Genomic DNA, 13903 nt, shown 5'->3' on the forward strand with positions numbered 1-13903 from the left:
CCTGGTAGGCTGCGGTACATGGGTCGCTAAGAGTCGGACACGACTGAGCGACTTCACTTTCACTTTTCACTTTCACACATTGGAGAAGGAAATGGCAACCCACTCCAGTGCTTTTGCCTGGAGAACCCCAGGGATGGGGGAGCCTGGTGGGCTGCCGTCTATGGGGTCGCACAGAGTCGGACACGACTGAAGCGACATAGTAGTAGTAGTAGTAGTAGTAGAGGACTTATTAATGATCTTCCACCCCTCTGCTTTCCATTGTCTAAACCATAGGGTTAACCCTTTTAGAATAGCTCAACTGTCAGTACAGAGGATTAACAGCCAGGGCTTATGAGTGATTACCAGCCAAACCACTGAGTTCAGCCCACTGGCTGTGGCGATTTCTTTTTTTCCCAGGCATCTATATACCAGGCATCAACAGGAATTTCCCCTGCTCCATGTCTGCAGGCCACAGGGACTGCCACAGGAATAGGGGTGGGGTGCTTGGAGGATATGCATACTCTTCAGAGCCTAGAGGCCCCTGCAGTTTTAGAGACTGAGGGCTGGTGGACAAAGTACTCCTGTGCAGCAAGTGGGCCACTTAGTCAAAGAGGGAGTTTAAGCCATGACACAGGCCAGTCCACAGAACATATTCTCAACCCACCATCCCTTGATAGGTAGGGAAGTTCTTACCAGGCTAGGCTCTCCCTTTGTGAGAGGATCTGTGGATAAATGCAGTGTCCACTGACAGAAACTGTTGCTCTATAGGAATATATTGGGATGTTGTGCCCCACCAGAGCTGAGACCAAAGTCTTAAGAGTACTCTCTCCTGTTTTCTCTGTCATAGTGTACAACCCATACCATCTGGAGTCACAGACGCATCAAATTCAGATGGTAGTCCTGTGCAGGAGATGCTCAGAGCTCAGCTGGTAAAGAATCCACCTGCAGTGCAGGAGACCCTGGTTCGATCGCTAGGTCAGGAAGATTCCCTGAAGAAAGGGATAAGCTATGCACTCCAGTATTCTTTCCTGGAGAACACCATGGACAGAGAAACTTGGCATTTTACAGTCGTTGGGATCGCAAAGAGTCAGACACGACTGAGTGACTTTCACTTTCACTAGTAGTTTTGCCTTCTTAGAGGCAGCTTGTTTTGATTCCCAGTCCCAATATGCCCTTTCTTTACCAGGTGGTATAAGGAATGCCAAGTGGGAAATAAAGATCTTTCAAAACCCCCAAAATCATTACAAAGTCTTGTATCTCTTTCACATTTGTAAGGGCTGAATAGAATTGCATCTTCTCAATTCCAGATTCCAGAACAGAGCATGTATTAGCCATCTAAATAATTCCCCAAACTTCTGGCTGTGCCTGGACCTTGAATTTTCTGGGAGTTCCTCACCCACAAAGTTGCAAACTGATCTGCAGCAGAGGCAGGTCTTCATGTGTTAGCACTATGTCATCAATGAAATGGGCCTGCTTTCTTGCTCAGGGAGGGAAAAGAGGGAAAGATCTTGGATTACTTCCCATGACATATTGTAGGTAACCTTGGGGGAGCAATTGAAATGTCCATTGTTGCCTCTTCCATGTGATCTCAATTTTTAGACACTTATCAGAGTCTTTTCCATAAATCTCAAAGATGAAGCACTTTTGTAGGAACATATTATCAGAGTAAAACAAAATGATCTCCAAACCACTTTATGATCCCAAGGCTGTGTCCTTGGGTGGCTTCTAACACAAGGAATATAGAACACACATCCCAAGAATGGGTAGGGATGAGGAGTCTCTGATTTGGTGCACTCATGGGTCAACCAGCAGACATGTCCTCTTGATTATCTCCTCCAAGAGTAGGATGAGCTTATATCACTTTCTATTTAAAATGACCCTATTTAAATATATCTTTTTCATATGTTATTTAGAATTCATATATATATATATGTACATATTTCATAGGTACATAATTCACAAATTTATATATTTTTATAATATAGTAGACTAGATGATTTTTCAAAGTGAATTGTATATACCCAATAAATTTTCATCTTAGTAGACTTCCATGCCTTTTTATTGTTTTTACTGTTCCTACCATGATGACATGTATTATTTTTAATGATTAGCAAGTAAAAGATTATCAAGTACCAAATGACTGTAGTATATCCAGTTTTGGATAAGAGCACTTGATCAATTACAAAATACTTCTGATAAACCTACATATATTAAAAAATAAATCAAAAACTCTTGAAACTATAATGGAAAGAAAGAACACAGCTGAGTTGTCTTTAACTGATTTTGATAGTAAAAATAAGCTAGATATATAATTTATACATATACTTACTAGAATTTCATTTCACAGAGGAAAATTATGATGAAAGATTATATACAGTTCCCAAGGGGGAAAAAAATCAGTTCTTGAGTTATTTAAATAGAATCTATGAATATTGTTAGATGCTCATACAATACATGCTTAGAAAGGGAATTCCTAATAATAATTTTAAAAAGCTATGTAAAATAAATGAAATTATAAGTCTTCTGCTTTGCTATTATTAAGTCTGCTTAATTCATCCTTCACTCTAGTCAGAACATAAAGTAATTGTCCAGGAATTCACCAACAAACCTTTGAGACCGCGGTGATACAACTGTGAAACCTAACAACTCAGAAGGAGATTAAAGGTTCCACTCCTGAAACACAGTAAGAATGTCACCTATCAAAGGCTGCACCTTCGGAGTCCTTGTAATAAAAGTCTCAGTCGTAATCTAATGTGCCATTAACATCAGAGTGTCTGCCAGCCTACAACACTGGTTTTGCTTTAAACATGTTGAGTACTAACCACCTGGCTAGCTTCCAGATTTCTAGTTGCTTGTGGGGTAATGACTGAAACTTTATCAGAGAAACTTAGCTCTTTGAAGAGACTTGCATGTAAGCAGCTTATGGAGAAACTGTTTTCTGCAACATGTCACTTCATTTCTAAAATATGTTTAATTCACACTGAGCATCAAAGGCATTCCTTTTGCAAAATTCCTAAGATTATACCACACTTGCTGTTGTTTAGTTGCTAAGTCATGTCCAATTCTTTTGCGACACCATGGACTGTAGCCTGCCAGGCTCCTCTGTCTATGTAATTTCCCAGGCAAGAACACTGGAGTGGGTTGCCATGTCCTTCTCCAGGGAATCTTCCTTACCCAGAGATCAAACATGAGTCTCCTGCATGGCAGGCAGATTCTTTCACTAAGCCATCTGGGAAGCCCAACTGACCAATTAGGTACACATATATGATAAAGCAGTAGCTTTGCAAGTATTCCCCTTATATGATAATTCACACATACAAAAATAAAGATGCTTTTAATGGATCTTGCCTCAGGATAAATTATCTCTTTTAGCTTAAAAGTTGCTTAGAGGCAGAAACATTCTCTTTTCAACAATGTGGAAAATATCCTTGTCACTTATCAAGCAATTAATTTGCTTAAAGAGGATGTTTTAGAAAATTTCTATTAGTGGCTAAAATCTGATTTATAATCTGTATAGATTTCTAACACATTTTATCTGATTATCAGAACAATCAGTGATACCAAACTTCAGGCATAAATTTTTAGATAGTTTTATTTCCATTTGAGCAAGTCCTTCTACGACCTCAACTATTGTAGGCAACCATGACTGCTCAGGATCGTGTTGACCCTGAGAAAATGCAGTAAGGGAAGGGATGACCAATTCATAATGTAATGGAAATTACTTTTTATTTTTGGCACATGAATTAGGAAGGAAGTAAGAAAAGGAGAGTGTTTGAAGTCGATAGTCATCTGTTAAAGGTCACATTTTCGGTGACATCTTTGCTACAAATCTGGGAAAGAAATTCTTCGAAATCTTTTGCTTCATCCTGTAGATGGCAAAGGTGAAATTCCTTTTGTATTGTTCTGATTCTTTTTTTTTTTCCTCTTGGTGTGTTACCAAACAAACACATGAAAGTGAAACTTGTGCTTTCAAGTCTTTCCCTGATCAAAATAGCAATATGTTGGCCTGATCAGCTTCACGTTTGTGACAAATTCTTATTTTCTACTATATAATTAGATCAACTGGCTGGATATATTTATTTTCTCCCAAAGATAACTAGTTCAACTGAAATTCATTTATACAAGCATTGTAGTTTAGGTCTAATAATGCCTTTGTGTTAAAGGATGGATGAAATCGAAAAGGTCAAAACTTATTTGACTCCCTTTAAATGTTTGATAGCTTGTTTACTTACGTTTATTCTATTTGAAATGCCAAGACATTTGCCCTTTTCAGGTAGCTTGTGGGGCTACTCATTAATATTTTTTTCTGATGTCCAGTCATTTCAAAATATTAAACATTTCACAATGCATCTATATGTTTATAAAAGTCAATTAAATAGTTCCTACCTTCAAAAAGTGCTCAGCCTGATGGATGTAAAGAACGAGTTAAAAATGCATCATAGCCGCCATTGTCAGTGCCTTTTTATTTGTTCAATACATATTTATAAGCACCTGTTATATACCAGGCACAGTTCTAGGGTTTAAACACATATCAGTAAATTCAACCTACAAAGATCCCTGCCCTCACAAGGAGCTTCCATCTTGTGTAGTTACTAAGTCATGTCCGACTCTGAGAACCCATGGACTGTAATCCACCAGGCTCCTCTGTCCATGGGATTTCCAAAGCAAGGATATTGGAGTGGGTTTCCATTTCCTTTCCCAGGGGATCTTCCTGACCCAGGTATTGAACCCACATCTACCTGCATTGGCAGGCAGCTTCTTTACAGCTGAACCACCTGGGGAGCCCTTCATCCTAACAAGGAGCAATTAAACCATTTTACATTCTGATCAATAAGATTAATGTCTTCTCTCCCCATGGGAACTTGTCAGGGCATGAATAGGCAGAGATGGAGGTAAGAGAATGGAAGTATTCCTTCTTCTCTTTAATAAGGACAATATTTTGAATTGGTCATCTTGAAAATACTTCTACATGGTCATACTGTGCTTTTTTGAAACTGTGCTTTCTTACAAATTATAAGCTGATAATTTGCTTATAGAAGTTATGTCTAATACTATTTCCTACTGTATAAACTAAATTATGTTTTTCGCTTTTACCATGAAGCATTTCCTGACTGTTCCTGACAGAAGTCTATTTCGTTTTACCCTGGAAAACAATTCTTTATTAAAAACCTCTTTTATGATGCTCATTTTGTTTTTAATTTTGTAATTAGCCCTTTCTATCCTCACTTTCAACATCCTCCATGGATTTAACCCACTATAGATCAAAAATATTTGGAAAAAAATTACAGTAATTTCTAAAAGGCAAAACTTGGATTTGCCACTCACCAGCAACAATTAACATTGTATTAGGTATTATAAGTCTAGAGATGTTTTAAAGTATACAAGAGGAATGCATAGGTCATATGAAAATACATACCATTTTATATAAAGGATTTTAGCATTGGCAGATTTTGGTATCTTTGGGAGTGGGGGGATACCTGAAACCAATCCCCCTCAGATACCGGATGCCAAGAGATGACTGTATGTGGTTATGTGTTTTCTGGTATCATTATTAGATTTAAGCTGTGCTGTGCTTAGTTGCTCAGTCATATCCAACTCTGCAACCCCAGGGACTGTAGGCCTCCAGGCTCCCCTGTCCATGGGGATTCTGGAGTGGGATGCCATGCCTTCCTCCAGGGGATCTTGCCAACCCAGGGATCAAATCCAGGTCTCCCACATTGCAGATAGATTCTTTAGTGTCTGAGCCACCGGGGAAGCCATACTTACAGGCCAAAACTATGTGGTAGTCATTCCATTATCTCTGAGACCTAAATGGCTCCTACTGAAAAACATTTGCTATATTAATTTGAGGTATAACCAACCTAAATTAAGAATTACAACAAAGAACACATACATGCACACATTGTATTCTCCATTACTAGTCTCTAATTCTCAATTTGAATTTTGGTGTGATTTTGAATTATGTGTGTTTGCATCTACCTACATACCTAAATGCTCTGCCATATTCTCCCAATATGTTAGAAACAAAAGTATAATTTCTGATTTCTATAACTGAGCCATTTTCCCCAAGAGACAAAAATAGCTAATTAAAATATCTTATTTTTATATTAATATAATATGTTTTTACTCATTATTCTTATAATTCATGTTTTAAGAAATATGCATTTCTAAAGGCATCTAGATTGTATTTTGTGAACACATGTACCTATATCATTATGTGGGAAGTTATAACTCTATTATGATGAATTATTCAAAATTTATAACTATTTTCATTTGCTTTCCAGTATATTTGAACATCTCTGGTTATTAATATTAGGTTGTTCATTGATTTATGAACAATACTAGTTAGAGTATCTGAAACAAAATTAGGAAAAGCATCAATGCATTTTTTCTCTTTCCAAATCTTTATACAGTTCGTGATCCCCCTGGATATAAGAAAGCACAAGTTCACATTGATAATCCCTGATAACATTCACTAGTTGGTGGGGATTGGTTCCCTGAGGAGTTAGGCAGTTGACAGGCTCTGCCTGTCAGGCAGGCAGTTGACAGTTTGTGTAGTTTGACTTTGCTGATCTCAACAAGAATTAATTCTCCTAGCTGTGGCGAATATATAAGTGTTGTAATGACATATATCTAACAGTTCCTTGCTGACTTTATTTATTTGTTTTGTTTTGTTTTGTTTTATGTAGGAGTCTTACATACATAAACAGAAAACATTAGGATTTATTGGCATGAGGAATCAATGTCAAAAATGCAAATCCTACTTCCTTCTGTTTCAAAAGGAAAATTCAACATTCCCTTTATTAAAGTGCAGACAAGTCCTATGAATGTGAGCTTACTCTTGTCTCTTCCCTCCCGACCCCACCTCCATCAATATTGATTTAAATGTTTCTCCTGATTAATGGAAAGCTCCAGAAACTCTCTTTGGGGATTCAAAAGGCTCTTCTTACTTCAAGCTAAAGATATTTATTCCATTGGTTTAAATAAACATTTTTTAAGGAAAGCATTTATTGCATGCATTTTAGATTTCTTATAAAATATACATAAAAAGGCACCTTAAAATCATCTGTTGATAAATAATGGTGCACTCAGGTAAAATTTTAGGCTATTGATCTTTTTTGATCTTCCTGTTTTTTCTAGTCAAATGAGTTTCCTTAAGGAATATTTAATTGATTTCCTCTGGTTTTATTCTCCTTTTCAATTAGATTGTTTTCCTTGTCTGCAAAAAAGTCAATAGGAGAGATGGATGTGGATACACAGTTTCCAGAGAAAACGAGCCAAATGAAGGGACCCTATCTTATTCTTCCTTTGTACCTGCAGCATCTAATGTAGTGCTTGATGCATAATGTAGTTCAATAAATATTTGTTGAAGTGAACAAGCTGTACAAGGAGGTCATGCATAAGATCTACTGAAACAACATGTTATTGTACTTGAAGGAATAGGTACATGGAGAACATTAAAGTCATGACTCAGAAACTTAGAACATCAGGTTCTGATCTAATACCAAGATGAGGAAAGATTCTGGCTCATGTTTCTAGCTGTGCTACCACATCATTTAACTCCATTATGGAATAGTAATGCCAAACCATGTGTTATTTTATTTTTTTTCCTCTACCATACCCACAAAATAATGTTAGCACATCAGAAGAAAGGATTATTTGGGTCAGATACTCCTATTTTTGCCCTGAATTCTCTCAAACACAGATACTAAAGTATTAAAATTATGAACAGTACATTAAAATAGAGATTCTTAAAAGATGCTAATTATGTAATGCTAAGTAAAAACAGTCAGTATAATATTCTATGATGATAAATTTATTTAGCAAAGACCAAAATTTGAAATTCTATTCTATATGTTAAAATACTGAAATCTGATGCATGATAATAGAACTGCCATATTGAACCTATCAAGAATTCATTTACATGAGGGGATAAGTCGCTTGAAATATTAGTTATTTTATCTTGAGAAAACTTGTGCCTGACTCTAAACGGAAAGCTGCTATTAAAAGGGAGGAATATTTAGTAAATCTTTTATTGAGGCATTAGGAGCACAGGACGTGTTAATATTTAGAAGAGTGTAGCAGCAGCAGGCGATGACTAGGACATTTCATCTCTATCTAGAGTTATTGTTGGTACTCATTGGAATATGAAATAGACACTGAGCTGTGAGAGGGGATTGTTCCTTTGGGACATGTATTTTGAGGACATCACAGCAGCATCTCAGCTTTGTTAGTGCCTAAGGCAGGCTATCAAAAGTCATGGGAATGAAAACAGTGGTGGCATAGGCATTCTCAGATGGAATCAAAATTACGAGCCAATACTGCCAAGGAAGAAAATGATAGAATCTAAATGGAAGCAAGAAGACTATTTCATATATACACTTGAAACACTACCTGCATAAAACAGAACAAGATGAGAAGGGATTTGAAGAGACTAGAGGTCCTAAATAATTAGGCAGGGGTGATCCCTAGAAAGACATTTTGATATATTATTCTGACAATAGCATGATAAGAAAAAACATAAATGATATTAACACATGCTTTTAAAATTCATGGGAAATAAATTTTAGAATTAATTACGTTAAAAGAATAACAATATGCATGCCATGGTGCTGAATTTAAATGTATTTCTTTCTGTTTTCCAGACTTTTTTTGTATAGTACTTGCTTGTATTATATTCTTTAAAGAAACCAGTATAGGTAGTCAAAACTACCTGGTCCCAATAATTTATGTTCTGACTACTTCAGAGTCTCATTTCTATTTTCATTTGTCTCTCCATCCCATTATCCCATCTTAAAGGATGTTTCCTGAGCACATGAAATCCTAAGTGTGAACTTTGGACCAGATTCAAGGTACAAAGTATTGGTTTCTTCTCTGGATTGATGGTAAGGAGATGATCATTGTTAGCTTTCAAACTTCTATTCCAAAGCTAAATATGCTATGGACTCCAGTCAGAACACAGATATCTCTCTTAGATCACTTTTTTAAACTCTCTCCTGCCCTGCTTTGCACGTTAGTAGCAACCCTGTTTTGGAGAAGGCAATGGCACCCCACTCCAGTACTCTTGTGCCGGGGACCTGCCCCGGCTGATCCAGGGTATTCGAAGGAGAGACGGCATAGGCGAGGGTCAGGATACAATAGCTTCAATTAGATATTAATTAAAGATGTAAGGAGTAATAGAATGAGGATAGCTCAGTAGGAAAATTCAGTGGAGAAAAGAGGCTGAGTAGCTTGGTTTACGCGGAAGACCAATAAAACTTCAAGACAAGAAGTTTGCACCACTTACGTAGGCCGCAGGCATCCTTCCATTCTCCCGAAGGAGAGGAGACACTGAGGCCTCCCCGGTAGGATCTTAGAAGCCCAGGCAAAATTAGTAAGCATGGTGGGTTCCGCGCTCCAGATGGAGACTCAACCAGAGTGAGAGAGAGAGTGACATGGGGAGACCAGTATTTCGAGAAACTGATCCCAATTTTTTATTTTCCATGGTCTACTTTTATACACTGAGATGTTATGCAAAAGTCACGCGGGGTCAGCAGTCCTGACTTTTATCAAAGTCAGGTGCTTCATACAAATGTATACAGAGGTCTTAGGGGTGTTACATCATCTTCTGGCCAGGGGGGCCTGCTGACAATTTACGACCCTCTCCTTGTGACAGCGGTCAGTCAATCAGGACACTTATTTCTCCAGGGCTGATTATTCTCAAAACAGATGCCACCCAAATAAAGTTACATTCCTACAGGGTGAGGGTGTAGTGGGTTTTAGTTAAGGAAAGAATTTACTTAGCCTAAGGTCTAACGTGATTAATATCAAAGGCTAATACTTATTTCTTCTATATATTCATTAATGTGTGTAAGGGCAGGGGATATGGAGACTTAGCAACAAACGTTGGCTCAACAAATGAAAAACCCTTCACCAACACAATTTCTAATTAGCCCATTATACTTATACTAATAGTTTTCTAACTTTTCTAAGGAACCTGTTTTTAGAAGGTTTGAAGCATCTCGTGCCTCTCACGGTTGGGAGGCTGTGAGCAATCACATGTGGCCGGACAAGCCTGTCAGGCAGGCTAGAGAACCTTCAGAGGAGTTTGTAGGTTAAAACACTCTTATCACGCCCAGGAATTATTATTAACTGGAGCTCTAGATTAACTCCTTCTCCGAAAGAGGTGGTGGGGGACAGCCCCCCGTAAAGTCAGAGATGTAGGTAAGAGCACAAAGTAGTAAAGTAGGCAGGCTCTGGTTATGGGGGTAGACGCTCGAGGATTTCCAGGGGGACTCCTGAGGCTCGATCCTGCCTTTGCGTATGTCGAGCGTCCTTCCTCATGACCTTTGCCATGGGCGGAGTACCTCACTCTGGCCCCCAACACTCTTGCCTGGCAAATCCCATGGATGGAGGAGCCTGGTAGACTGCAGTCCATGGAGTTGCTAGGAGTTGGAAGCGACTGAGCGACTTCACTTTCACTTTTCACTTTCATGCATTGGAGAAGGAAACAGCAACCCACTCCAGTGTTCTTGCCTGGAGAATCCCAGGGATGGGGGAGCCTGGTGGGCTGCCGTCTATGGGGTCGCACAGAGTCGGACACGACTGAAGCGACTTAGCAGCAGCAGCAGCAGCAACCCTTTTTAAGCCTTAAAAAATGAGTTTAGTTGTTACACAGAGTTTGCTCACTCCAAATTAAATTTTTAAATGTAAGGTCTGAAATATTACTTATTTGACTTTTTTAAAAACACATGAAGTTATGCAGCTGACCCTTTCCTGTAATATAAGCAAAGTGGTGCTTGTCTGGTGAAGGTAAAGATTCAGGAGACTTAACATGAATGCATAAATCTTGTCATCAGGTGATTCAGAACATCTTTAAATAACTATATGTGTGTCAGTCAGAAGAGTGAGATTATGTGTGTTTAGGTGCGGGGATGATGTGGAGTTAAGGAAACAAATATTGAAGATGTTACACCTTATGCCTAAAACACTTTACCATCAGGGATGTGTTTTCAAACATAGAAAGTCCCATTTACCATCCCTGCTGTATTTGAGGACAAACTCAGTTGGCAAAAGAAAAACAGGTAAAGCCAAAATAATTTCTAAAGACTATAAAATTTTGAATACCTTATTAGAAACCCCAAATATTAAACTCAACTGCATGCAAAAGGCTATTTCATTCTGTTTTATTTTCTGTTTTTCCTCCACCTCTTTTGGAGTACCAAATTATCTTTCCCTCCCCTAGAGCCCATTTTTTGAGACTTAAATGATAATTTAATAAGAAATTTTCAGTGGAAACTCTGTTCAAGGCAGAATTCTAATCACCAGCATAAAACAAAACCAAGACTGCTCTTTTGGTGCTTTGCAATCTAGTGAATTTAGATGGAAAATAACAAACAAATAATTACTTTAAGACATGACAATTGCTGGAAAGGAAATAAAGGAGAATAAGGGCAGGGGAGAAAATCATGATTTTAGAAAATCATGATATTTAAAATATTTATAAAATCAATATTTTATATCATGATCTCTCTAACATGGTAGTTTTGATCAGAGATGTGGAAGAAGTGACATCCAACCACCAAGGTCAGAATATTTTAGGCGCAGAGAGTTAATGCCTGGAAATAAGCACATGCTGAAATAGAAGAAGGCCATTGTGGATGTAGTAAAAAGAAAAAGGGCAAGAGTACTAGATCAGGTGAGAGGTGATGGTGGCTTGGACTAAGATCATAAAAATGGAAGTGATGTCAAGGACTTGAATTCTGAATGAGTAGGTAAATACAGATTCTAGCTGAAGACCCAGTCCTGGGCCACTCCATTATTTGGAGGTTGGAAAAATGAGGAAGAACCAGAAAAAGAGACTAAAAAGCAGTATTTATTGAGAAAGGGGGAAAAAAAGAAAATGATATCTTTGATGCTGATAAAGAAAACAAGGAGGTAGTAATCAAATGTAGCAAAAGCTGAAGAGATTATTAAGGACTGGAAAATGAAGACCATTGAACTTGGCAACATGGAATCCATTAATAGCTTTGAAAAGAGAATCTTCACAGAATAATGAGAGCAAAGCTTATTTGTGGAGACTTTTAAAATGAGTGGGAGAGTCAAAAAGGGAGAGAGCAATATGTACACCCATGGCTGATTCATGTCAATATATGGCAAAAACCACCACAATATTGTAAAGTAATAAGCCTCCAATTAAAATAAATACATTAAATTTTAAAAGTACTTAAAAATGTTTAAATGACAGGTGTTTCATTGGTTAGGCTCAGAAATTACCAATAAATCTGAAATAAATATTTTGGAAAAAAAATGAGTGAGACAATAAAGTGCAATAACAAACAAATGATTATGTGTTTGTGTGTCTTGAAACACATTCTTGAGAAAATGTCTGTGTATGTCTGTAAATGGGAGCAGACAAGGGGAGGACTTACTAGGTAGATTGGATTGTGGAGTCAGAAGAGGTTCTTTTTTGAGGTGGGAACCATTATATAACTTTATATTTTAATGTGAGCAGTACAGTAGAGAAGAAAAAAAAAATCATCTATAACAGAGAGAAAGAGGGAAGCCAGTTGGAAAATGTATATCCAGGAGTATGCATAAAGGGCTGAAATCCAGGTCATTAGGTAGAGGAATTGGTTTTAGGCACATGATCCTTTCTTTTTTTAACAGGAAAAAGGACAGATACAAGTGGTTGAGTATGTAGGTAGGTTAACTGACTTGGTAATTCGCCTTGAGGTAGGAGGGCAGAAATCTAAAAGGTTCTTATCTGATTTCTCCTATTTGCTCAATGACAAAAAGAACAAGGATATCAGATGAAAAGGAGAGAGGAAATGTTGGAGGCTCAAGGAGGTAGTGATAAAACTTTTACCAGAACTGAGTGATTATCAGGTATTGGAAGGAAAGGAAATGAGCAAAGGAGCTGATAGACTTCCTCACCAGTAAATACAGATCCTCAGAAAGGACTCCTCATAAACTGTATTCCAGTCACATGGAATTCTTTTCTTACTCCTCAAATATATCAAACATTAAGGTCTTTGAAAATTCTGGTGTCCTGATATGAGAACTATCTAACTTTTTAAAAATAATGTATTTTTTTTACAGTACATAATTTTTTTTTTTTTTTTAAATATAGATTATTTTTAAAAAGTTAGATAGTTCTCATATTATTATTACTATTACTGGCTGTGCTGTATGGTATGAGGGATCTTAGTTCTCTGACCAGGAATTGAACCTGAGCCCCCTGCATTGGGAGTACAGAGTCTTGGCCACTGGACCACCAGGGAAGTCCCAATAACTATATAACTTTTAATCATTTTTTAAACCTCAATTTAAATTCCAGGAAGTACTCTTTGTACTTGTTCCTACCATAAGAATTATCATATCCAATTGTACAAACTTCTTTGCTTTCTCCAACTGCTTGTATATTCTTCATATGATGGCGTTATATCTCCAGTAACTATGGGGAAAATATTGCACATTATAAAATTACAAATATCTGTTATTACATGCAGCTGATTTTCTTGCATTTTCTCCCTCTCACCAAAATTTAATTCAGTGAGCACCTACAAATTTGCAAGGTAAATTTGTATTTAAAATTGTATGTTGTTTTTAAAATTGGAAACTATTAGAAGCACTTTTACTTCAACTTCATGACTGGTAACACTGAACAGAAGAGAGTACAAGTTACAATACTCATTTGAAAAATGCGTATGTCCACTGTGGTGTATGGAGATTTGAGAAAACAACAGCAAGAATAATAACAACAGAAACTAGGAAGTAATAAAACATTAATAAAGATTGTATAATTCCTCAACTTTAAAAGTTTATTTTTGGGTTTAATTATTTCTGAAGAGATTAAAATTAAGTACAATTCATCTTCTGGCTGAGATTTTTTTAATAGTGTTCCATAATTAACTCAAGCCTGTTATTCAAACTTTGACTGTCA

The 13903-nt window shown here is 37.2% G+C and overlaps 1 protein-coding gene and 1 non-coding gene across 2 annotated transcripts in view; one reads left to right on the forward strand and one right to left on the reverse strand.

Annotated features, from left to right (window-relative positions):
- The window catches only part of MGAT4C (MGAT4 family member C), an 870660-nt gene that overhangs the window by 608940 nt on the left and 247817 nt on the right, over positions 1-13903 (forward strand). The gene's annotated exons all lie outside the window — the stretch shown is intronic.
- TRNAG-CCC (transfer RNA glycine (anticodon CCC)) lies at positions 13169-13241 on the reverse strand. The gene has a single exon. It is a non-coding gene; the product is annotated as a tRNA-Gly (tRNA).

The sequence above is a fragment of the Bos mutus genome, chromosome 5, assembly GCF_027580195.1.
Source record: "Bos mutus isolate GX-2022 chromosome 5, NWIPB_WYAK_1.1, whole genome shotgun sequence".
Lineage (NCBI taxonomy): Eukaryota > Metazoa > Chordata > Mammalia > Artiodactyla > Bovidae > Bos > Bos mutus.